Below are 26,110 nucleotides of genomic sequence, written 5' to 3'. Positions count from 1 at the left end.
ACTGGAAGCACATAACCAGTCTAAACCTTTTCAGCCTGTGAAAGTTCATCTGTTAGATCAGCATCTTGAACAAGTGCTCTGAGATTTTACTGGAAAAAATTACTTTGACAGAAACATTCTCTCAGCATAGTCAAAAACCTGCATGCAAATTTGCTCCCTTTGGACAATAAACAGGGATGTTTTAACAGACTCATCTGCAGAGATTTTATTGTCAGCTTATTAAAAGCTTCAAATTTTTGGATAAAATTTCAACTAAAAATGTAGATGTTTACATGAGACTGATAATACTGAAATATAGAGGAATAAAAGAGACAATGGGCAAAATACACAAGCAAAGACCAGAGCTGGTTCTCCTCAGAGCTTGCTTTGGTGAAATTATTCTTGATCTCCATCAAAGCCCATGGATTTACATACATTTAAAGAGGAGTCAGACAATTTATTTACTGCATAAAGTCAATGCACAAGAATTTTTTCTACCCCTCAGATTTTTGGACAGTGACCTGTCACTGGAAGTTACAAACCATCCAAGCATTGAAAAGTGCTTTTCACCAACCACCAATGCCACTGAATGGTCTGTTTTATGACTTCCATGTGGGATGATATCAAATTCCAGAATCAATCAATTTTTAACACAAGGTGTGGACTACCTATTTTTTTCTACTAGGTAGTTATTATGCTAATTATATTCCTTTGATATCTCAGCAACCCTGTTATTTGTAATTATGGATATCTGCTGGTGTATAAAAGTTTCATAAACTACCTCTAACTTTGTAGATACAAACATAAATCATTAATAATTGTAACAGAAATTCTGGTGTGTTTGAAGTTGATGGCAAAACTTCCCTTGACTTCAACAAGGATCAGATTTCACCTCTCTCCCTGCAATGTGTCTAACAGGTGCCATTGACTTTAATGCCAGCTGTCAGCAGGTGCCTTTGCTAGTAGTTCCAAACAACAGAATTTATCTTAATATCGAGCTTATTAAAAATGTATTTTCTGCCAGCTCATACTGAGCTTTCAGTCCAAGGTGGAGGTTGTGACATCTGCCCAAATGAGATTGTGTGCTGCTGGAATGACTTCCCAGCTCCGTTCCAAACTCTAGCTCCCTGTTCCTTAGTGGCTTTGGAGCTAATAGAATCATAAATCGAGGCTGATTTGTATTCTGTATGGCCAAAGAGTTACAATAAAGCCTTAAGATGAGTGGATCTTCCAAAGCACCCTGCCAGTTAGAACTATTGTTTATGCTGCTGAGCTTCTCATTTGGTGAAGTGTCCAATACTGCATTGTATCCAGTAGGCTTCTATGCTGGCCTGTGGCAAACGTGAGCAAATCATCAGTGTATAGAAATAATAACATTAACAAATATTTTGGACATCTAGTGCAGCTTTCAACCTAAGAGCTTTAAACAAGTACACGTTAATTAAGCTCTTTCAGCTTCCACTATGAGGTAGGTAAATGTTAATATAATCGTTTTGCAGATGAAGAGACATCAGCACTTGCCTGCTGGTTGATATGACTTCTGTGGAAGATGGATCCTTTATCTAACAAGGCTTTTTCATATGCTTTTAAGCTGCTGAAGATAAACTGACTACATATCTCTACATGTTCTGCCCAGTTTACCCCTATCTTTTTTTTCAGTCTCAGAATAGGATCTACCATGTAGGTGACACATGTGTTCTTAAAACCATTGCATTTGACATCCTCTGCTAGAGACATTTATGCTCACTGAACTGATGACCCCTGCAAGAATTCATACATCTAATTAATGAAGATTTCATCTTTGTGAAAAAGCAACCAACAGGGATATCTTCCTATATTTCTTCAAATAAGTGCTCATTTTAAAAGAATGAGAGATTCATTTTCTCTTGTCATTTTTGGATGTCAAAGCATATCTAATATTCTCCATGATCTGTCAGAGTCATCCCATTGTACTCAGAAATGTTATGCTTCTTTCCCCAATAAAAATTCACCTGGAAACAGTAATATAAAAACAGGATGCTTATAGCTGCAGAATTCTGTTGCTGGTTTTGATCTCTAACAGTTATATCTATCAGATAGATTTGCAATTTGACCCATCTTCCTTCATCAGACCTCGTCCTATTCAAGTCCAATTTCATATTAAAATAACCATATATTTTGTTTTACTGTTATCATAACCAAATACGGTATCTACTAAACCTGGCGGCTATGCTGCTAAGATCTGAAATATCTTTTTAATGTTTGCCAGACATAAAACTTATCCCAGTCAACCTTGTACTGTTATTGCCTAAGAAATTAAATGCATTAACCAGCTGCTGTGGAAGATAAGTAGTTTTATATTTTCATTTGCATTCATCAATTTTTGAGGGAAGGGCTGGTATTTTTCCAGTTTCCAAAAGCCAAAGATTCTGTTTAACTCTGTGCTCCCACATAGGTTTAGACTATTGCTTTCAAACGTGGTATCTGAGGTCATCCCACATGAAACCAATAATAATATTTAAATCTATAGGAATTCCCCAAATCCCTATGAATTGAACACCAGTGAAGGTATTTAAGTCTGTTAAATTCTCAATAGCTTAAGCCAGGGAAACAGAGGACAGATTCATTTTCTGCCACAAGTAACATCTAAAGTATATACAGACAATGGTAGATCCACCTCGGAAGTTACAACTGCATGGATAACTTTGACTGTGATGTCACTTTGATGTCATCTGGAAGAAAGGTGGAACCTACCTAGAAAATGGTTTTATAACTGGTGTAGAATATGATTTTGAATGAATTCAGATCAAAATAGCAGACAAAAGAAAGAGAAAGAGGGGTTAACTCCTGGAGTTGTTCTTCCGTATACAAGCAAATTTGATTTTAGTACTAATTGCAATGTGAACTCCAGAAGAGACAAGTTCCATTGCCACGTTCAGATAGCTACAGTATGGACAACAGTTTGGGTGTAGCTAATCCACCCCACTCTATCAAAATCGTTTTTCCCACCTCCAGAAAAGGCTGACATTAGACTCAGTTCTACATTTATGAAAATGTAAAATGAAATCAATGAGCTAACATCATTATGAACTTGTTCTAATTTAATGTAAAGTGATACAACTTATTTATGCTTGAGAATATTACTTCCAATCTGCTGACCAGAATGTTGCCAGTGTCTTGCAATCCATCTTCAGGATCTGTACTTTCTACATACCTTCATAATTTTCACAAGTTTTAGGATTATGATTAGAAACATTCATATCACCAAAATCTTTCTGTCCAACTCAGAAGAGGTATCTTTCCTTAGAATCTGAGTTAGTGCATCTTTACAGAATGGTCTCAGGAATTCATCAAAGCCTGGAATCCTGTGGCTTTTTATAGCTGAATTATTTCCAGGATCTGTGCTTAGTTATATTTCCATCCAAATGTTCTTTCTGTTTCTAGACTGTTTGTAGGACTTCAACTAAGTCAAAGTACTTACTGTATTTTGCAGTCCCTGTGCTGTCTATTATTGTACATTTTAGAAAATCTTTATCTTTTTCTTTTGAAGTCATTAGTTAATGCTCTCGTTTTTAGCAGCCCATTTTATTAATTAAAATATTCAATGGCATTTGTACTATTTATTTCATTACTCATACGTGACATCTGAGCAACATTTCTGACTTGTCACACACCTCACCTTATAACTGCTGTCTCTTTAAAGCCTTTAATTTGCATAGCAGTACAGCTGGGAGTCTAGTACCGTCGCACCTACAAATACCACATCAATTGTGATTTTGGAATAGAAATCACAAGCATGGTTGAAACACAGCGTGTACTCTAAGTTTTAATTAGCTAATGGCATTCCTAAGATAAAAATAAGTCAGTGCTTGGGAAAGTGCAGGCTATGCTTTGTGGGGTTAGGGAGGCAAGGGACAGGGGAACACAAGATCTGGGTGAGACCACAGGACAAGTGAAACACAACTCGAGAGGTGGGATGTGTGACAATTTCTTTGAACGCACAAGCAGCGTTTGTGCTGCTGGTCCTGGATAAGGCTTCATATTCCTGCAGAAAGGATGGCTGAGCCACTGGCTGAGGCACTGCCCTGGGGCAGGGAACACCTGGTTCCTATGACCCACATCTCTCACACACCTCCTGACCAACCTTGGGGGAGGGTTTAGCCTCATCCCAGCCACAAAATGGGGGCAGTACCGCCTCCCCACCTCACAGGTACTGTGAGGATAAATATGTGAGTATTTAGGTACTACTATAGCGATGACCAAATAAGCCACTAGAATAAGCTTATCGGGTACTATATTAGCATGGAGAGGAATTCTCCTGCTTGCCTGTAATGGGAAACTCCTAAAATCTTGCCTTAAAAGGAACGGACAACAAACAGCATGAATTCCCAAGGGGGATGGAGGGGAGGTCATACTTTACAGTCCACAGAGGCATTTTACTTCCAAGGGTGGCATTTTGAACATATTCTCAGTGCTTTTGCCCTATAAACCTGAAAGCGTTTTATTTTACAGTGAAATATACCAATATAACATTTCTACTTTTTGATTAGTAATAGTAGACCATGTTCCTTTTCATTTCCTCATCACAACCTAAGTAAAAAACACACATCTGTTTGAGTATGTTTTATTGCTTTTTTTTTACTTCATAGAAAAAATATGTAAAAAAACCAAACAGACAAACAAGTGCTTTTCTGTAACTGATATTTTGTTCTCTGCTAAGTATATGGGCATTTCCACCAGTTTAATTTAAGGGCCTGATTCAGCAAAGAAACCAACAATGTACAGGTATAAACACCTAATTACTCTCAAAAATAAATGAGATTCATGTTTAAATACTTTATCAACTCAGTGCGATAGAGACTTGGATACAAAAGTTTTGCCTTTCCTATGTGGTGTGAGATTCTATAACACCAACATAGAAACTGTTTGGCAATTTCATCTCCTTTACACTTTTTCCACTTGTCAAAGGTCACAGATGTAGAATGTCCAATATTCTGTTATCTGGGTATCAGTAATGTAGGACAGAATTTACTCTTGTCTGCTTGTTTGTTTCTGCCTATGACGAGTACACAGATGAGAGTCAAGGTCATTCTCTGCTCTGATATTTCATCATTATTATATTTATGGTGTTTTGATCAATTCTTTTGAATATATTATCCAAAAGTTAGCATAGCTTTTACAGCTATCACGTAGCTTTTTAAGGCAAACTACATAAAAGGATGTGGTGCAGTTCAGGGAGTGTAGCCAAACAAATAAACAAAATAGCAAGAACTGGCTTGTGCCAATCGGGGTAAAGAACACTACCTATACCTGTGGTAAACAGAGCACATTGGTCATTGCACACTATAATAGCGAGCTATGTGTTCTGACTTTTGATTAGATTATATAAAAAATGTGCATTTCACTTCGTTTTTCCTTATAATATGAGACTAAGCTGAGAAAAATTCCAAGATGGATAAAGAATTGATTTGTTGAGGCTGGCAGCAGAAAGGAACTGGAAAGTTTACTTTTCTGTTTTTTTCTTTGTTTATTAAGAGTCACGCATAAATGACCTGACTAAAATTACACTACACCCTTTATACCTACTGTTTCCTTTTACAGGTACCTCTCCTAGAAATAGCTAGTCTTAGCTGGCACTAGCAAATCTTTGTATGTATTAGTTAGAATCAGGAGAAATTTCAAGACAGAAATTCAGTACTCTTCACAGAGCTTAGATTTCATCATTAATTTGAAATTCTGTCCAAGTTCATGGTGTAGAAACATATGAGAGAGAAACACACAGTGATACATAATTCTGTCCTGAAGGCCTGGCAAAATTTCTGTCTGGACCAATAATACCTCCCTATAATCTTCTTGGCACTCAGAGGCCTACTCTTTAATTGCAGTTCAGCGTGCTCCTACTAAGGTTTCTGGAGAGGTGGTTTTGTAGGAATTGCTTTGGCTGAAAAGCCTGAGAAGCTTATCACAGTTATAAGCCACCATTAACAAGAAACACATCTTGTGATAGTTCTAGTGTCACTAAAGAAATGGTCTGCCATTACCCAGCATCTATGTTTACCTCAAAAGCAAGCATCTCACACATTTCCAGGCAAAGAAAAACTAAATCACTGAATTTTCATGGACTAAGAAAAGTACAACAACTGTATCTATTTGCAAGCAAGTTGTAATCACACTCTAATAGCCTCTCATAGCCTGATCATAAAGAATCAAGTTACTGACATTGGATAGATGATAGGAAATGTGTTTTATACATATAGAACAGTTCCAAAGTATTGAATAAATTAAGAAGGTAGAGCTTGTGTAAGATGCTTAACCATCTTGCTGACTTGAGTTCTCTGTTGGATACTAGGTCAAGAAGAGGGAATGAAAAAAGAGAATACTCAGGTCTTCAGAAACAGAATACCTAGTTCACACAGCAGTGACCCAAATTACAGACAATATTGCCTGATCATATCAGATGGAGTGATTAATGTCTCTTCTCAAGTCCAATAGTGAGTGGTGACCTACTGAAAACACACCCAATGTGACCTATCCTAATTTGCTGTCCCCTAAATAGGAAGCAAGATAATGCTTCATATCCAGACTAATTTCGCCACAGCACTAAAATAGTAAATTACCTGTAAAAGGCAATCAGAATGATCCTTTTTCAAACACAGAATATACAATATCTTTTTCAGCAGCACAGAAATTGGATAAAGCTAATGGGAGTACTATTTGATTCTGAATTTACTATGCTGGAAAAAAGAAAAAAGGCAAGAGGATGTCATGACATCCCTCCCTTCTGTTTTTATTATCAGCCACTGGTAGAAACTTGGCACACCATTTCTGAAGCAACTGTGACAAACTCAGTGTTTGTGTGTGTGAAAGAATATAAAAATGCTTTTACCTCAGTGTTGCTTAAAGTTTTGGTTATGACTCAAGCATCTCAAAATATTAAGAATAATTGCAACATTGTGTGCTGCCAGCATTTGCAGTACAAAACTCTTTGTGTTTTTCTCACACTTTATTTGAAAAAAGAACATTTTGCACCTCAATAGATAGTTGTGGTTTTGGATCAGAAAGCACTGAGGGTTTTGATCTGTTCTGATTCCTACCCCTTGTGTCTCATTTTTCTCATGACTTAGAACAAAATACTAATGTGACTCATCTGTCATAAGCAATTTTCATATCCTCTGCCCTCTATTTTGGTGTCTGACTAGAGGAAAGCTGTAGTTATGTAAAAGTATTTGTATATTTTGTACAAGGGAGGATGGAAATGATAGCTACTTTAAGAAAAAAAATGTCAGGAGAAAAGAGTGAATTATAAATTAAAGCAACTTATATATATTGTAATTAATTGTAATAAATACTTTAAAACATGCTATTTCAATTTACTATTTCTTAGCTTTTAAATATCACAGCTGTCATCCTTGGAACATTGGAAAAGGAAATGACAAATGGCAAAAACAAATAATGTAGAGTTTATGGACTGGCTTGTCCAAAATGAGTCCCAAATTTGACACAGAAATATTTACAAGAACACTAATTTTGCTTGGAAAGTTGGTATTTCAAATTGCAAATGTCAGTTCCAGGATGTCAATGTTTTCTGGTACAGTTTAGGAAATCCTGTGTAGCACGCTACTTTCAAAAGATGTAATTATGTGTTCACATTCCTGTGACTTTTCTTTAGACCAGCTTTCTATCCCACAGTAGTTCTCTCTCACAAAAAATTTAAAAATTCACTAGAAAATAGCACAAACAATGAGTGCTGCAGTGACTTTGCTGCAAAGGCATTTGCAGCAATTGACCAGATTCCTCTTTGCTCCCTCAAACACTAGATTGAAATGCTTTACTAAGTAGATCCAGTTCAATGCAAACCTCATTCCACAAAAGTCATTTGCATTTGGGCAGAACATTGAATCAGCAGAACTTAGGTACATGATTAAAATAGAGGTTGTATTTATGTGACTACTTAAATTAACCAGGGGTCATGCTATTGCTGTTAGAGATTATTGTGATTTTCTGCCTTCCTGCTTTTGCCTTTCTGCACTTGAATTGCAAACACAAAATGTTGTTTTCCACACTACACCTACAGGCAGCAGAGTGGGACAGAGAGGACAGTGGGTGCCACCTTACTGTACTTGAAAATCTAGTACACAGAAAACAAATTCTCCCCTCTCCTTTCAGCTATAGATTTGCCCTAAGTAATTCTTAAAAGCAATGAGATGAAACTCCATTGATCGGGAAACCAAATATTTTGTCTTAGTAATGATTTCTCTCACTCTTGCTCTTTCATATTGCTTCCCTCCCTTGTTTCTCCATGAAGCCTTCTTGGGACTTACTTTCTCCATAACAAGAAAGATTGTTACTTTTTGCTTCATATTGAAGCTACTGTGTTGCTTCATGTTCCTTACAGCTTTAGACTTGGAACTTCTCCAAATAGTCCTAATATACCTATCGGAATCTCTACGTGATTCAGTAACAGAGGGGAGACAGGGACCATATCAGTAGGAAATCGATCATGAAATATTTCTTTTCAGGTTAAAATATTTATATTTATATTTATATTTATATTTATATTTATATTTATATTTATATTTATATTTATACTTATACTTATATTTATACTTATATTTATATATATATTTATATATATATATATATATATACATATATATATAGCACCATTATAGGTTTTCAGTTCTGAGTTTTAAAGAGGACAACACCCCAAAGTGACCAGGAGTGTCTCTCAGAAAAAAAATCAGTGGGCAACTGTTGAGTGGTTTACTAGAGCAAGAATTTGTTTTTTCATTGGTTACACTGTGTAGCAAAACCAAACACTCAGCACCAGCCCAGGGCATCCTTGGAGCGGACAAAGCAGGCAGGGGTAGCAGTGGTGGTGTGGGATGGGGAAAGGCACGTGAGGGAGAAAGATGGGAACTGCGTTGGTGATGTTGCGAAGGCTTTTCAAGGACTGAGGAGCCTGTGTGTAAGGAGGTTGTGAGGGAACAGGGCACTTTTTCTTCTCCTACAGGTGCCTTTTCTCCTTGGGACCACTTATTTTCCTTCCTTCCTTCCTTCCTTCCTTCCTTCCTTCCTTCCTTCCTTCCTTCCTTCCTTCCTTCCTTCCTTCCTTCCTTCCTTCCTTCCTTCCTTCCTTCCTTCCTTCCTTCCTTCCTTCCCTCCTTCCCTCCCTCCTTCCTTCCTTCCTTCCTTCCTTCCTTCCTTCCTTCCTTCCTTCCTTCCTTCCTTCCTTCCTTCCTTCCTTCCTTCCTTCCTTCCTTCCTTCCTTCCTTCCTTCCTTCCTTCCTTCCTTCCTTCCTTCCTTCCTTCCTTCCTTCCTTCCTTCCTTCCTTCCTTCCTTCCTTCCTTCCTTCCTTCCTTCCTTCCTTCCTTCCTTCCTTCCTTCCCCCTCCTCCCCAGAGGCAGGACACTCAGAGACCTTCACTTCATTTCCACTATCTCCACCATCACCATCTACACATTTTTCTGTACATTCTTGATTGTCAAGGAGGGGTCCTGGAGGGACAGGAACCTGGGCAGCAAGCCAAAGAAATCCTGCTGCCACTGGAAGGAGAAAGGGCAGGTGTGACTGCTGCTGCTGGTGCTGCTGTGCTGGGGCCCTCTGGTACACGCTAGCACCCCTTTACCCTCTCTCTAATCCCACAAAGGCAGCAACAGCAGCACGGATGGTACAAACAGGAGGCAGGAATGAGCTGTTTGGCTGAAATGCCTAATCCCTCTCTCCTTAGGCACAGGCAAAGTCGCTTGCCAACCCCTTCAATCTGGCAGCTCTCTCATCTTGCTAACTATTCAAAGCTACTTGTTTCTTTGTGACTTCCCTTCAGCCACACAAGAAGTCAAGCCAAACCTAAACACCTGCAAGCTGCAGTGAATTCTGTAGCTGGAGCTGAACTGTAGAGCCCAGAGCCGTCTCTAGAAGCGATGAATGGGTGTAGATGTGTTCTGAATTATTGACTCATTGTTTGAAGGAGAAGGCCTGTTTGGCAGGATAAACAATAAAAAGCTACTCTTCATGAAACTAGGAAGCAAATGGCAATGAGGTTGTGCATAATGCGTTGGCAATTTCTGCTCTCCAGGCTTTAGAGTCCTCTCAGAAAAAGTGCCAAATGCACATTTCTTTGTACAGCTCAGATGAATTAGATGAAACTAATTGCAAATAATCCACAGTACGCGGGCATTATCTCCTATGGGTTCCCCAGCTGGCAGTGCATCTGCTAAACTGCACCACAAACTGAACAGGGTTCCACTTGCCAGAGACAGAGGAAGTCAAGAGAGAATCACCATGGGTTATCCACCAAAAAAAGGGTGGATCAAGGTCCAGTGACAGATCTGATATTGACAGAGAACTGAGTTGGTAATCGTTACAGAGATTTTTTTTTAAATTAATTTGACACCAGAAGTCAGAAGGCTTTACCATGACTAAACTAATCCCTAATAGAAACCAAAGAGCCTGGAAAGCAGCCAGTTACTTTCTGAGGGGCCTCTGGGCTTTGTGAGGAAGGCACCCACCCACCTGGCTGCCATAATGTGGCAACTCTCAGAGCCCATGCTGGGGCTGAGATGGCCAGCTGGAGCCACCTGAAATGGAGAAACAGACACCAGGCAGTGACCAGAATCTCAAGGGCTGGTTGACAAAATTGTGCTCTGGAGGTACCTGGGCTGATGTTTTGAGATCTCCTTTCTGGCAGAAAACACTCCTCTGTCTACAAGATTCAAGCTTCTTTTGTGAAAATTTACTGGTTTTGACCAAAATTGAATTGATTCTTTTGTCAAATTTGAAAGAGAGACCTTACAAGAGCCCAGGTGTGGCATTCAGATGAAACAGGGGGTAGTGGACACCTTTCAGATGAGCCGCAATAAATCTTGGGTAAAACAGTCAAGCTACCTGCACGTTTCCCTTGTGAAATCAGTACTCCTTTTTGGTTCTCCTCCATCTCCAAATGCTTTCTCCCTTTAAGGTTAGCATAGTCTGGTGGTGCCCGGGCCACCGAGGGCACAGCTCCCTAGGGCCCACTGGGTCCTGGGGTACATGGCACTGCTGAAGTTCAGCTGTGCAGAGGTTAGAAGCCACTATCTGAGTTTTCATTTTGCCCTAGCTGATAAAATGTTTAAAGTAAGTGGAGAGATACCTTCGGGTGTGTTTGGCTCTCTGGAGTTACTCTGACTGCTGGAAAACCAGCTCTGGAGATTAAAAACACAGGCAAGGAAGATCTTAGGCCAAATATCTCAATTTTCACCACAAAGCTAATCAGCAGGTAAAAAGCATCACCCTGCTTATCAAAGAGCTGTTTTTCTAGTTGCCCGTGGGTTCATCCAGGATGGAGACTGAGCAGCAAAAGGAACATCTTGTCAGCAGCTGAGCGCAGGGGCTCTGCAGAGAGGTGCTGGGACCTCCCTGGCTCTGATCCAGCAAAGCACTCAAGTATCTGCTCACACTCCAGCTGGAGCACAGGTCTCCAGAATTCACCATCCAGGACTTTATCACACTGAACCCTAAATATCTCTGTGGCAGCTGAGCCCACCAAATCACAGAGACTCTTCCCAGTCACATCAGTGGGATTTGGGTCAGGTGAAGCACATATGACTTGGGAGCAGCTGCATGAGAGTGATTAGCCTATAAAATAGCTAAGCGTATTTTATATTTATAGAGAACATTAGCACTGCCTGTGGCTCCCCTTGCTAGCATCCCCACATTACAAGTGCAATCATGCCTGGGACCTTGCATGGCAGTTCCAAGTACATTGTATCAATCCAAGCTTCTTAGGAGTTCATGGCTTCATGTTGCACATAGCATGAAAGGGCTTGCATGTACATTTTCATACAGGCAACGTATGTGGGGAAAGATGAGATTAAGTAAAAGTTTTTCAGCTGTCCTTCAAACTGACAGTTTTATACCTAGTAATCTGAAAAAGCTATGCAGTGTCTCTACACTAGGGTGGGAACAAAGTGCTCAAGGCACTTTTCTTGAAATCCAAACCAGTATTTTCATTCACAGCATAATTATTACAGGATTGTCAACAAAAATAACGAGCATTAGGATTCTTAGTCCATATTCAAACTGCCACATCGGTTTTCACAGGACTGAGCAACTAAAAAGGCTACTCAAGGTGAACATGTTGCCAGGTTTTCATACTTCCGAGCAGTGGACTTTGAATAAGAAGCCTGAATATGGAGTTTAAAGAATATGTTAAGCCACTATATCTGAATATCTTGCCCAATATTCCTTCATATTTCTGCAAAAATGGATAGTGTGCTCATACATGTCTTATAAGCTTTCTTTTCCTCCTAGGGACCAACTTAAAATCGACAAAGTAACAACGGGCCTCACACAATCAGGAATTCTAGGTCTCTTAAACTGAAAAGCAAACGACCTGTCCTCCTTCTGCCCTTTCCTGAAATCTAAATGTAAGTATAACCAGCTCTGAAATCCTAAATGCATTATACATAGTGTCAAAAACAAAGCACATAGGCTTAAAACAGAAGTTGTCTTAAAGCTATCACCTACACAGGCTCTGATAAGTTATTGAAGTGTTCGCTATACACCAAAGCTTTTGAATTTTGATTAGAAAAATATATGGTACACAAATTTTGGTGATCAGCCTCAGCAGCATTTTTTTCCCTAGATAATTAAAGAAGTCCGCTCTTTCAGTCATTCTCTATTGTTTAGTAAAAGAGAACATGTAGTTTTGGCATTTCATTTGTTTAAGGAATCTTGTTTTAAATTAAATAATCTTGTTTTAATTCTATTTCTACAGTCAGGAAAGAGTAAGGACAGATTTCATTAAAAAAGGAATGTCAAAAACCAGTATACCCAGGAAATAGAGTGAACCATTTTATTGATGTGCTTTTGATATCCAAAATGCATATGTACACGTGTCTGCTTCCATACGTATGCACATGTAAAAATAAACAGCAGTGACATTCATTGGGAAATCCATGTTTGATACAATGTTTAGTTTAGCTCAATAACGGGAAGAATATGTTAAACATCATTCTGAGCCTTAATGGAAAAGCGTCTGACAACTAGACATTAGCTCATAGTATCCACAGTCATCTTATGCCTATGACTATTGTTTGTTATCAAGTGTGACTTTTGGAAGAAAAAATGCATTATTGCTTAACAAGCTGCATTGCAGTAGCGTCCTACACTCTGTTTGGGTTTCTAGATAGCTAATTAAAAGAATCCACATGTTAAGAATGAATCACATAAATTCCTCAGACTTTTGGAACATCTTTTAAGGAGGATGAGCACCACATTCGGTCATGTTTCTTTCTTGCAGAGAAACCCCCCTCAATTTGTCCGATAAGAAACCAGTAGAGTCACATAAAACTGACTCTACAAACAGGCGTCTCTAGAGCATCAGCCCTGGCAGAGACCCCACTCACTCTGTGAACCCACTGAACTTCTCCAGGCACTGGGGTGGACTGGTGCCCTGTCAGGCTATTTGGGTCTCTGGTGGTGTCCACCACCAGAGCTGTCCCTGGTAACCCATTCACCTGGCCCCAGCTGCTGTGACCTGCCCTATGTTGGGTGCTAGAAAAGTATAACAAGAAAAAAATTTCATATATATATATATATATATATAAAATAGAAATTGTACAGCCCAAGGCTCCAGCATATAAAATATTACTAGAGAATAAAACACTTTCCAGCTAGTATTTACATTCTCCCAGAGCATCCATAAGGAAGTTTTAGAGCCCAATCCACCTAGCAGTAAAACAGCCATCCAAGAATGGCACGGGACTTCGATAACTCCGCTTCTATAGCAGCTGATAAGAAATGTATAAGAGCACTGCTTTTTTATTAGTCATTTCTTCAAACCTTTCAATGAAGATCTTCTGGTGTTACATAATAACACAGATCACTTTTTAAAAAGTATCCCATGTTAAGTATTTTGTAGTCCTTTATGTACAGCAGGCGAAACAGTAATATGAGCTAGTAAATATACTTACTAGACAGAAAAAAACCCAACAGTTAAGCTAAGTGTTACAAGTTAGCACCAGCTACTTTTCACGGGTGGCAAAATTGCTTTGAGAAAAACAAACGTTGTCTTCACCAATTCACAGATAACAAGGAACAGAGGAATAAGGGGGAAAAAGCCTTAAAAATAGAAAAGGTTGAAAGTTCCGGAAGATGTAACTATTTCCTCCTCCTCTTTTTTTTTTTTTTTTTTTTTTTTTTTCAATCTATTCCAGTGAATAGAGAAGAATTTCAGCAAAACATTCAGATTTGGATAGAAATATCCCTCAAATTAAAAGGAAACAAAGCCCTTTATCTGTAGCAAGAACAGAGAAAATTTTCAGACTTGAGCATCAACTGGCAGAGAGACTTGAAACGCATTTGGGTCCAATAGAAGTCCTGAGTTGCTACCAAAATCAACAGTCTAATTGTCTCAGCTGAAACTGGGGCTGAGCTTTTGGGTTTCCTGTAACTAAATCTTGCCACAAACAGCTCTGCTAAGTTTTTTCCTCTAATACAATAAAACAGAGCAAAATTAAGATAAATACAAGAGACAATGGAGATGAGTATGTAGTTCCCAGCATCAGGCAGGGAGCAGATGTTGGGGAAAACTTGTGAAGGCATCAAAAGGGTACCTGTCAGTTCTAAGTGGTTGATATGACAGTTCTTTAAAAATAAACAATCAAACATCTGAAAGTAATTGCTAGACTAAGGGATTTAAGTTTATTTTATTTAAGCAATAAGGTATTTTAAAAATGTACTCAGAATGTCTAGCTTGCTTCAAATTGCTTTGGTTTTCTGCACAGTGTCATGGTAGTCACTACCCACCCAAATGTGGTATTTTAATAATACAATTGAAATGAAGAAAGCAAAACTATCCAGAAAGGTTACCAGAATGCACAGTTCAACTTCAGACACTTTCTAATCTGATCATGAAGCAGAATGAAAACAATGTATTGTGCTGGATTCAGAGGCACTGAGTCAGGTGATGAAGTTATACAAGTTTATGTGGGTTTACTGAGGTCACATCTCAAAATCAAAAGAAAGCCTAAGCAACTGAAAGTAATGTTCTGGTTTATATAGTCCAATATTCTTTCTGTCTATCCTTTTTCCTGTCAAACTGCCTTTTATGCCTCTCAGTGTATAAACTTCTTGAACATCTCCTCTGTACTCAGTTTCCTCCTCATTTTCTCGTGCTTTATGTTCCTCCACTCAATCCCTGCTTATCTGATAATAAGGATTAGCTTACCAGTCTGCCTTTTCCCTGTCTGACTTGGGGAACTGGAAGTACTGGATGATTTTTAGTGAAACTTAAACCTCAAATTGCTCATGTGTTTATGGAAACGTTACCATACATTTCCAGGACCACTGATTTTAAACAGGAGTCAGTTGCTGGACTCCTTTAGTCACTCATGAAAACTTAGCTTCGGATTCCTTTCAGTAGCTCTGATGGGAGGAAATTAAAGGAGAATTACAAAAGAAAAATGCTTTCCAAACATAGCAGTGTTATTCAATAGCTTAGAAATTTACTTCTCTTTTCCTGTTGGTGAATGTGGTTTCTTTAACTAATCCAAGCATTATTTTGAATAAACCCAATGGTTGCTTTTGTCTGTTTTTTGACGAAGAGGGGCTTGTTAGGGCTTTAGCAGTGATAACTGACACAAGTAAAGCTCCAGTATAGAAGAACACAGAAAAAGAATGAGACAAACTTGCCTCCACAAGTCATTAGAATTGGGGATATTCCATGGATACCTCCTGCGTGCTGTTAGCAACCATGATGACAAGTTTACAGTCCCAGGCTGGGCAAAGCAGAGACCTGAAGGACCTTCTGCTTGTTAAATTCTGTGCTTCTCTAGTCCCCTGCTCCCCAGACAACCTCATGTGTGCACACATGTACACACCTACTTCTGGTCTTTGGCAACAAGTTCATTTGCAGCACTTTGGTGCTACGCAGCAACTGCCCCTTTGCAAAGTGAGGAGGAGCAGCTAAATCCACGTTGCTTGGGCTGAAAAGGGGCTTCAAGCCAGTAGGCAGCACAATTTTATATTGGTGACAGTTCATGGAAGACAAGAGCAATGTACTTGTCTGATTTGGGAAACAGTTGTACCAAACGGTAAGTCTTTTAATGGGTTTTGCATTAAGCATAAGTGCTCCAGTTTATATGCTGAAGCATACAGTTTGTTAACAGATAGCTCATTAACTGCAATATAGCTGCAGTCATCACTTTGCAAATGTTTTCCACACATTTCCCATGGCTTCCATGTTCAGGGAAAAGTAGCACTAAGTGAGCAGTCGTCTTTCAACAGCCTCATTGACATAGTTTATCGGTGTAATGATTCTTTGTGAATTCACTGAGTTTCTTTAGGAAATACCAATGCATTTTCTATTCAGAGATCTCCCTGGAAATGTCACCTTTTAAGACAGTTTTCTAGTCCCTGGTGAGTTCAGACATAGAACTCTATTAATACCTTTGTCTTGTAAAGTTCAGGGAATGCTACCACAGAATGAAATTAAATTTGAAATACAGTCAGAAGAATTACCCAGCTAATAATGATAGTTCAGCTAAAATATCTGTTACATAATTGAACCTTCTATTTAGTTTCAAAGGAGTTCAGTGTAGTTGTTGAGTTTATTTAAGTAACAGGTTAAGGACATGCTTTTTCAATTGCAAAAGTTAGGCAACTACTGTCAAATATTATAGTTCATAGTAGACTTGCATAGGAACAATTTCACAGAATCACAGAACAGTTGAGGTTGGAAGGCATCTCTGGGGATCGTCTTTTCCAGACGCCCCTGTTCAGGCAGGGACACCCAGACTCCTTGCCCAGGACCATGTCCAAATGGCTTTTGAATTATCTCCAATGAAGGAGACTCCACAGCCTCCCTGGGCAACCCACGCTGGTGCTCAGTCACCCTCACTTTTCTACTCGGTCTACCGACTCTCACAATTTCTACTTTATATACCTGAAATTTCCCCTGTACTTTTTCTTGCAGCAGTCTAGCTCATGATTTAGGAGTGGATGAATGTTGGAGCACGATGATGAAATCAGGGATATTTTAGTTGAGAAGCTGACATGATAGTTTGCTGAATGCATTTTTGGACTGTTTACCCTGTAGTCACCTGTGGATTCCTGGGGAGCTGGTGTAAATGGGGTCAGCTATGCAGCAGCATGGCATTGGCGCACAATGTGGGAATGTGAGCCGTGCCAGCTGATGGCAAAGCTAAAGCTTCCTGTAGAATACTTGCTTTGTGTGCAAACAGCATATTTCATGCTACTTTGCTTGCATTACAGTTATTTTTAAGCAATCTGCAATGTGGAGACTTAGTATTTTGACCATGCAAAAGGTCTGGAATGTGCTCAGGTCCCCCCTCCTGTGCAGTGTTTGTGAAGCCGTCCGTCGATACATGACGAACTGGAAAGACAAAGAAAAGGCAACAGCATGGAGCCTGTGCTGACAGTGTAAATAGAAATTTGAGTTCAGCAGACAAAGTTCACAGTTTGCAGTGAAAGGTCATAAGGATTTCAGGCATTTTTGGTATTTTGTCTCTGCTGTCTGCACAGTATCAAGCAAATAAAAAAAAACCCACCCTGATAGACAGCTTCCAATTCTGTATACTTGGCATCCCTGCTCAGCCTGAAGGAACATGGGAAGCTCTGTGTTTGGCATTCTGCATTTATTTGAGGACACGCCATCCTAACAAAACTTTAACACTTACTCAGCCCCAACTTGCCTGGTATTTTTTCATGTGACATTTGATAAGTTAAAGGGTTACCCAGCTCCAGCTAAGCCAAGTGGCCTGCAGTTTTTTTTCTGAAAATGCAGTATTGAATTTAGCATGATGAGGAAGAGTCCCAAAACATTAACTCTCAACAGGTTCTGTTCCTCTTTTCCCAGCCACTGCAAAGTCACATTAAATTATCAAATGCTTTTATGAGAAATCTCCTACAGCCTGACATTGAACCAAAGGAGACTTGGAGGAGTCTGATTTTTTATTATTATTTTTATTATCATTTTTGCCTGCAGTGAGTTCACTCCCTTCTCTGGATATTATTATAACATCTCCTTTAAGAAAGGTTTAGCTCTGGCCCATGAAGTACTGACAATGATATTTTTATTTCCTGGACTCAACTACATTTAGACCAAGTGGAGATTCTTCCTGGAGGTATATAACCTCAGAAATCCAAAGAAGAGTTTTGTTACCTATGTACCTAAGAAGTGAGTGCAATCACTGCTTCTTGTGAAATCATTACTTCCAATATTCAAGTTGGTACCGCTGAAGCAACAAACGAGGAAAAAACCTTCTGTATTAATCTTGTCTTTGGGTGTGTCTCTCCTGGGCTTGGAATAATCAGAGGTATTTTAGGAGCATGAATGCGATTAAGTAGTAAAACCAGGACGGTACGTGAGTCAGATGTTGGGTAAAATTTTTTGCAAAGTGTATTCTTTTAATTTTCAAAATGAGCTTTTTCTTTGTGTTCCTGGCTTTGCAATCCCTGGTGTATCCCAGTGGGATCATACAACAGGAGTTTGTTGCACACGCTATGAGTGACAAATGCTCAAGCCCATATTGCACCTATAGGTGCTGAGAGGTGCCTGGTGGGGTTTTCTAACTCCCACTGGCATAACTAACAATGTCATGAGGGACTGATTTCCAATCTTAGGTGCCTGGATACTTTGCACACCTTGTACTTCAAGCTAAGGCTGAATACCTTTTCCTGCTGCTGTGCAACATATTCCTTTGTACCCTTCTTGAGACAGATATTTTTATATCTTGGAATACGAAACTTATTTGGTTGCTGGTCTCTTCATTGAATTTTCTTCACTATGCCTGAAACCTGTTGTATGTTCTACCTGGCTTAAACGTATAGTGGTTACCTGTGAACATATTCAGTGGTTGTGAAGAGCTGAAGATAGAGGTCTCTCCAGACAATCCTCCTTTGACTTCCTTTTCCTTTTATTTTCCTCTCCTCACTCACTTTTTACCTACATATTGGCAATTTTGCTCTGAGGTTTAGTAGTGCCACATGGAGCAGAATAGATGCTTGAACATACATGTTACCTCCTTCTACCATGGTCAAGTGTGGAATACAAACACTATTTCACATGTGATTAAACCTAGTCAGGAATTAATATGATCCCTAAATGGGAGGTATAGCTGCAAAAGAACTGCAGACACACTCAGAATTCATTCACTTTCTTCCCTAAATATAGAAAGATTAGGATCAAAGGGCTGGTGCTCACCATTTTCTACCCACCAGCAGAAAAATTTGCAGGTTTTGATGTGCTCAAAGCAAAGCACATTCCAACATGACACACTTCTAGAATATCACAGAATCACAGAATGTTAGGGATTGGAAGGGACCTCAAAAGATCATCTAGTCCAATTCCCCTGCCAGAGCAGGAACACCTAGATGAGGTTACACAGGAATGTGTCCAGGCAGGTCTTGAATGCCTCCGGAGTAGGAGACTCCACAACCTCCCTGGGCAGCCTGTTCCAGTGCTCTGGCACCCTCACTGAAAAGAAGTTTCTTCTCATATTTAAGTGGAACCTCCTGTGTTCCAGTTTGTACCCATTACCCCTTGTCCTATCATTGGTTGTCACCGAGAAGAGCCTGGCTCCATCCTCGTGACACTCACCCTTTATATATCTGTAAACATTAATGAGGTCACCCCTCAGTCTCCTCTTCTCCAAGCTAAAAAGACCCAGGTCCCTCAGCCTTTCCTCATAAGGGAGATGCTCCACTCCCTTAATCATCTTCGTTGCCCTGCACTGGACCCTCTCCAGCAGTTCCCTGTCCTTCTTGAACCGAGGGGCCCAGAACTGGACACAATATTCCAGATGGGGTCTCACCAGGGTAGAGTAGAGGGGAAACAGAGGGAATAGCTAGAGAACAAAGTCCCTTGGCTCTTGACAAACAAGAGACTTTTTGAAAAACTAAACACAGACTAAAAGAGAGGAAGCCAGAAAGGACTAAAAGGAAAGATATTTGTTAATGCTCAGCTTATACCATATTTACCCTGGCCAATACCAGGAATAAGCTCCTTGTACTCAACTGTCTGTAGGTGACTGGAGAAACTGGGAGAAAACAGGACCCTCCTCATTCAAAGACACAGGTGAACACTGTCTCACTGTAAGATCTTACCTTTAGCAGAAAGAAATATCTTTATACTTTATCATGACGTGACAGTTCTGACTTAAACGCAGCGTAACACAACTGTGTCCCAGCCAACACAGGCAGTAGCACCTATATCAAGGACAATTATGTGAGCATGGTTTTGTTATTTTGCCTTTTTAAAAACTTTTTTCTTCCAAAAAATGCAAGCAGAGCATGAGGCTGGAGTGGATGGCTCACGCCACCTATTGGGCAGCCTCAGCAGTGAGACGTGGCTGCTCTCAGGGGCTTCCCACGAAAACCCAGTACAGTTTCCATACTGATCAAAAATTGCTACAACAGACATTTGAATTGGCTGGAGTACCTGGCAGAATTTAAATAGATATACATCAATAAAACACATTTGATCTCCAGATGCACTGCTACAACGTTTGACATTCAGTGTGCTTGATTTTATAAATATATTTGCCAACAAGCTGCTTTTTATCCTGGTTAAAAATAAGGTTACATAAACATCTAATTCTCTTTTGATTATTGCCACAAATTAGTTATGGTGACTGTATCTGGAATTAGAAAAAATATACAAAATGGTTTTTAAATGTCAAGCCCATTTTGTCTACTGAAGACTGCAGTAGGGAATCTAATTGAAAACCCAAACAAATCTTACAAAGCTAGCATTGCTTATAACTATCCCTGAACTGCTTGATGCAGTGTTTGCACTAAGCCTAGATGAATACCAGCACGCGGCTTTGGTGCTGAACAGAAAAATGTCTTAGATTATAGCTGTAGAAATAGTACCTTTTCCTTAGGAATAACCATATTTCCTTTATACAACCATGCAAGTGCCAGCCTTTCTGCTGCTTTCAAAAGTTCATTTCCATCAGCCATTTCAGCTCTTTTTTTTTTCTCATTAACACTACCTAGTCATTCAGACGTAACAGATGGGCTCCAAAAGCAGGGCACAGCCTGAGCAGCTGAGCCTTGAGGTGGGGGCTGCTGATGGCTGCACGAGTCCTTCCCCCAGCGCCCTTGTAGCAAAGGGCTAATCCACAAAGGACAGCCCCTGGGCCAGCTCTGCCACCCTGGGAGAGGGAGGAGGTGGAGGAACCAGCAGCTGAATGGATGAAGGCAGAAGGACGGCAGCATCCCTTCTCTGCCCAGCTGGAGCACTGGGAACAGCCTGTGCCAGGAGGCCAGCGCACAGGAAAGACGTGGCCTTCCCGTGCGTTTTACCCAAATCAGGCCCCGTTTTGTTTTCTTTCTTCCTTCTGCAAACTGAGCTGCTTACAGCATGACAAGGACTTATGTGATTAAAATTGAAGTTATAACAAACAAGTACTCCAGACCTTATGATGCCCTTTCTTCTTTGAATGGGCTAATCTACACCAGACTAGTGCAATTTTCAGTCAGTGCTTCTTTACTCTCTTTACCTCCTTCTCCCGAAGACTTTTACAGTCTGGCTGAATGCCATACTGGAAAGTTGGCAGTAAGGAATCCTCCTCCACTGTTCCTCAGGAGATGGACTAGCTACAAACAAGAAGCAGTTGTTGTTTCTGCTCATCCATGTTATCCCAATTTGACACAGGTATGATGCCATCAGTACAAAGGAAGATTCTTCTAAATCACACTACTCAGAGATGAGTATCACAGCCTTAAACTTCATTCCTCTCTCACAATGTACAGGGTTGTTGTAAAGTTTCCTTCCTCTAAGACTCATCTCTTCTCATAGTTTTTAGTTTGTTTCTGTTTTGTTTTAAGTGAAACACACATTTTTCTAAGACTGAAGCATTTCTGAAAAAGACACTGAAAAAGGACATCCTGGTGGTTTCAAAACTGGAGTGAATAGGTACCTTACAGAAGCAAGGTAATTTCAAGTGGCTCCAAAATGTACAAAATAGTGACCTAATCTAGGATAAATGATAACGTCAAGACAAATAAAAGCGTCCCTTTAAGTGTAAAGTACTATTCCATCTCTTAATGGTATCATAAACTGCAAAGGTAAATGTTCTTGAAAGCTGTTGTAATTAAAAGTGTAGGGATGATACTTGTGTGGGGTTTCAAATAGAGTTAATGAATTGCATTTATCAAAACCAAGCAGTTAATTCAGAAGAAGCAATAGCATGTAGAATTTAAGTAATACAGTGAGGATTTAAGAAAAACTGGGGATAGCACCTCTGGTTTCATATTAACTGAAACTACAGTTCTAACTTACATGGATGAAGTAGAATAACCGATGTAATTGCTTTAGACACTATGACATATACAAAAGAAAGGCTGGATAAAAAGCAGGCAAAGTATGGCACCTAGCATTTAAAAAAAAAAAAAAAAAAAAAAAAGGAAAAAATAAAAAAGAAAAAGAAAAAAAAAGCCTTCAGACCTGGGGTCCCCAGAGACAAATCTATGTGATTTTGCTTAAGCAAACAATGTGGGGGGACATCCTGTTTTAATTTCTTTTTTGGCCTCCACTATGTTGTTTATCTTGAGTCCTCATCTTCTTGACAAATATATTTTCAGAAAACTATTCTTTCGGGTCTCATAGCCCTGAAAAGAGCCTAAATAAATGTGTCTGCTCATCAAGACTGACTTGTGGTCTCTTTGTGGCTTTATTTAAAGTTAGAGGTTCACTGAGGCCTATAAACAGTCAACTGTAGGGACTGGGGACTGTGAGAAACAATGTAGTACGTAAAAGAGCTTACTGCAACCAGAAGTTTCTGCCCTCTGTAAATTAGTGTGTTACACATTCTTGAACATGAGAAAGATAAGAGAAGATTGATGATGTAGTATGGCCCTCATCAAAATTCTCAGTATACTTCTTACAGCATCACTCAGTGCTAAGTAAGGAGTTTCAGATCCATTTTGCAAACGAGGAGCTGAATGAAGGAGATTGGCAAAAACGTGGCAATACCTATACAGCACTCGCAGAAGCATCTGCAATGTTTCGCAGAGGTATCAAAGATTTAACTTTAAACAAGTAGCATGGGTAACACTAGACAGTCAGGCTGCACCATCTTGATGCTCACCACAGGTTGGTTTGCCAAGTTACTTCTATCCATGCATTGTAGACCCCCTCTGGACTCCTGAACTCCAAATGTGCCCTAAATTAGATGTGTGAGCTGAGGGATCTTAAGACACTACAAGAAACTTCACTGCCTGTTGGTTTGCATTTCTTCATCACTCCTTTCCTTCTCTCATACAAACTGGTGGAAGAAATGGGAGCAGGGGCTAGAACATGCCAAAAAGTAGGAGCTGGGAAGTGATAGCAAGCAATATACACCCGTGCAGAGAGGGAGTAGGGGCTGGTAGATCAGGCCTGACTTTTCCATAAGAACGAAAAGAAAAAAAAAAAGGTGCTGTAAGTAACTTGCTCGAGGTCATAGAGGTAGTTGTGAACAACCTCAGTCATGTGCTTAAAAATCTCTAGGTCTTTTAAAACCTGAGCCTGCTGTTTGAGTGATGGTATTTGGATATACCAGATCAGGACCCACAACCAGAATTCTGCCACTCCCTACCATAGCCCCACGATGTGAGTAAGTGGGCAGGATTCAAGTCCAACATGGGAGCTTTTCTCAGAGCCAGGGGCCAACCCATTATTTAACAGCAATACCAGGCAGTTCATAATCTGCCTTTGGTCTTTTTCAGGGATACTAGCATGTCTAAGCCTGTCCTTAGGAATTCATTTGGAAAAAGTATAAGCCAGATATGTGCTTAGTTCTCTAAGGGCAGGATGTCCTCATAGGAGGCAGGAACAGTATTTCACAATTATAATTTTCTGACCCCCTCCCATCCAGCACTGTAGAAAAGAAAGAGTATCTTATGAGAACTGTAAACATTCAGCATGTGCCTGTTTCATCATCCTGATTCAGAGCATCAGCCCCACGTTCAGAGATAGCAACTGTGGGAGTCTGTGTTATATCTGCAGTAAAAAATGTTGCTTTTCTGGATCCGGACACTGCCACCTCAGCTCATTTCTAATGTGCGTGCTTTGGCAGCACACAGCTGAGCAAGGCCATAGATGTGCATTTAAAAATATGGTAACGCTCAAACTGTGTTTTTCTTGAGAACCTTTTATATTATAATTTCAAGGAAAAAGGTGGCACCACTGCATTTCTTTGCAAAACAATTCAAATTAGGATTATTACTTTTAGTCAGTGAGGCATCATCACCAAGAGAAAACAAGACTAAACGATGAGTACATTAATGTGTCTTTGTAAAGAATTTAACACATGTGGGAGCCCTGGGTCCTCCCATGCTTTTGTTTTTTTCACCAATTTTCTGTGGTTGGACAAAGATCAAACATAATAGTGTGTGTAGCCAGCACACAATATATGTGATCACTTTGGTTAAATTATAAAAAAAAGGCTAACATCTAACTTGCCCATGTCATGTTATTTGGCAAAACTAATGATGTAATTAAATGGGTTCAAGTATCAAAACCATATGTATCAGCTTACATTTATACTTTTTTTTTTCCATTTACAAAATAATGCTTTTGTTAGAGAATAAAATTCAATGAGCTTCATATGTAATGGCGGAGTTCTGCAACTCAATTATTTCTTCATCACAATGGCAAGAGAAACTTCAGCACACAAATAATCTAGAAGATTTATAGACCTGATTTATAGCCTGACACTTGGCCAATAGAGCTCCAAAGCAGGCCAAAGACAGGTAGTCCTTTCTGCAGGTATGAAGCGGGTTGGCTGATAGCATCAGCTAAGCCACAGTGAAGGATATGGGCAGAACATTTACAGTCCTGTTTCTCGCTAAACTAAGAAATCCTTGAAGTATGATATGTTGATTTCATAAGTGTTTAAAGCAAACTTCAGCAGGAAATGGGATCCACATGCACACTTTCTTGGGAGTTCCTTGTAAAACAATAGTCAAGTCTGAACATAAGTATGTATTTTTAATTTCATAGAAAGGTTTACTTTACAGGTTCTTCCCTCATGATCCTACTGCCCGTAGGACTGTACATCAACAGAGACATCCAAAGTCTGCTTTCATTTAATTAAATGGGATCTTTGTCGCCAGTTAAAGAAAAAAAAAAGATATCAGATATATGAAATAATGTCTGTTCTCATGACATCTCCAGCCCAGTTTCCAGGAGGAATTTGGGATAGTTTTGAATAGATGAAAAGAATGATAAGAAAAATATTTCCTTAAAAAAAAAAACAAAGGAAAGCAATACTCCCGTTCATCTTCCAACTCTTCCATCTTTAGAAATTTTCCTTTTAGTTCAGAGGGGCTAGGCAAGTAAAGCTGTTCATCTGTGACATCCCATTAAATGTCATCATTAGCAAGATAAAATGCAGTAAAATGGACTCAATAAAAATCCTGCTGTCCACTTCAAGACAGATATATTTAACCACTGTGATAAATTCCACGGCAGAAGAATACCAATATCAATAAACTAAGCACATGAGAAAGATGGGACTCAGGGACATTGGCCATTCTGCTTATAAATGGGAATTACCTCCACTGCAGTCAAAATACTACTATAACTGAGGACAGAATCTGGGCCAGTAGTAGATACCTGTTTACTTAGTGACACAATAATAGGCCAGGGTCTGGGCATTTTTAAGCTAATACAAACCAGAGCGACTCTACTTTTACTGCCCGAAAATGGGAATTTCATAGATCTAAATTGACATTTGTTCCTTGCCAAAATATTTTGCACTGGCATTCACTGTTGGAAAGACCAATTTTTCCTCCTGCCAAGAACTGAATAAAACTCAGACAAATTCTTCAGTTCTTAATTGAGCAAAATTCTCATTGTAGTTTTGCTTGATTAAGAAAAACAGACCATAGTCTACTGCATGGATAACTGGGTATACACAGGTTGATATCCATTTTAAAGTATTTAACAGCTAGCAAACTTCATACAGGTTATCATTGTAATTAAAAAATAATGGGGTTATCTATATATGTCGAATTGCCTGTCTGCAATAAGTGACCAGTTCTCCAACAGGTGAATTTCACAAACTTCTAATGTTGCTAATTTTCACACAGAAGCAATTAATTTAATCACTTGAGAAAAAACTGTTCCAGATCATGTAGCATTTTTCTGTACAATTG

General features: G+C 39.4%; 1 protein-coding gene across 2 annotated transcripts in view; it reads left to right on the top strand.

Moving 5' to 3' along the window:
- COL8A1 (collagen type VIII alpha 1 chain) overlaps positions 1-26,110 on the top strand; it is a 95,041-nt gene that overhangs the window by 46,735 nt on the left and 22,196 nt on the right. For both annotated transcript variants that reach the window (XM_082049497.1, XM_082049498.1), the window contains exon 3: positions 12,251-12,366. The gene's annotated coding sequence lies outside the window, so the exon portion shown is untranslated. The remainder of the gene's footprint in view (positions 1-12,250; positions 12,367-26,110) is intronic.

The sequence above is a fragment of the Streptopelia decaocto genome, assembly GCF_964273445.1.
Source record: "Streptopelia decaocto genome assembly, chromosome: 1".
NCBI lineage: Eukaryota > Metazoa > Chordata > Aves > Columbiformes > Columbidae > Streptopelia > Streptopelia decaocto.
Note: the sequence above shows the minus strand (reverse complement) of the source record. Positions and strands in the feature narration are given on the sequence as shown.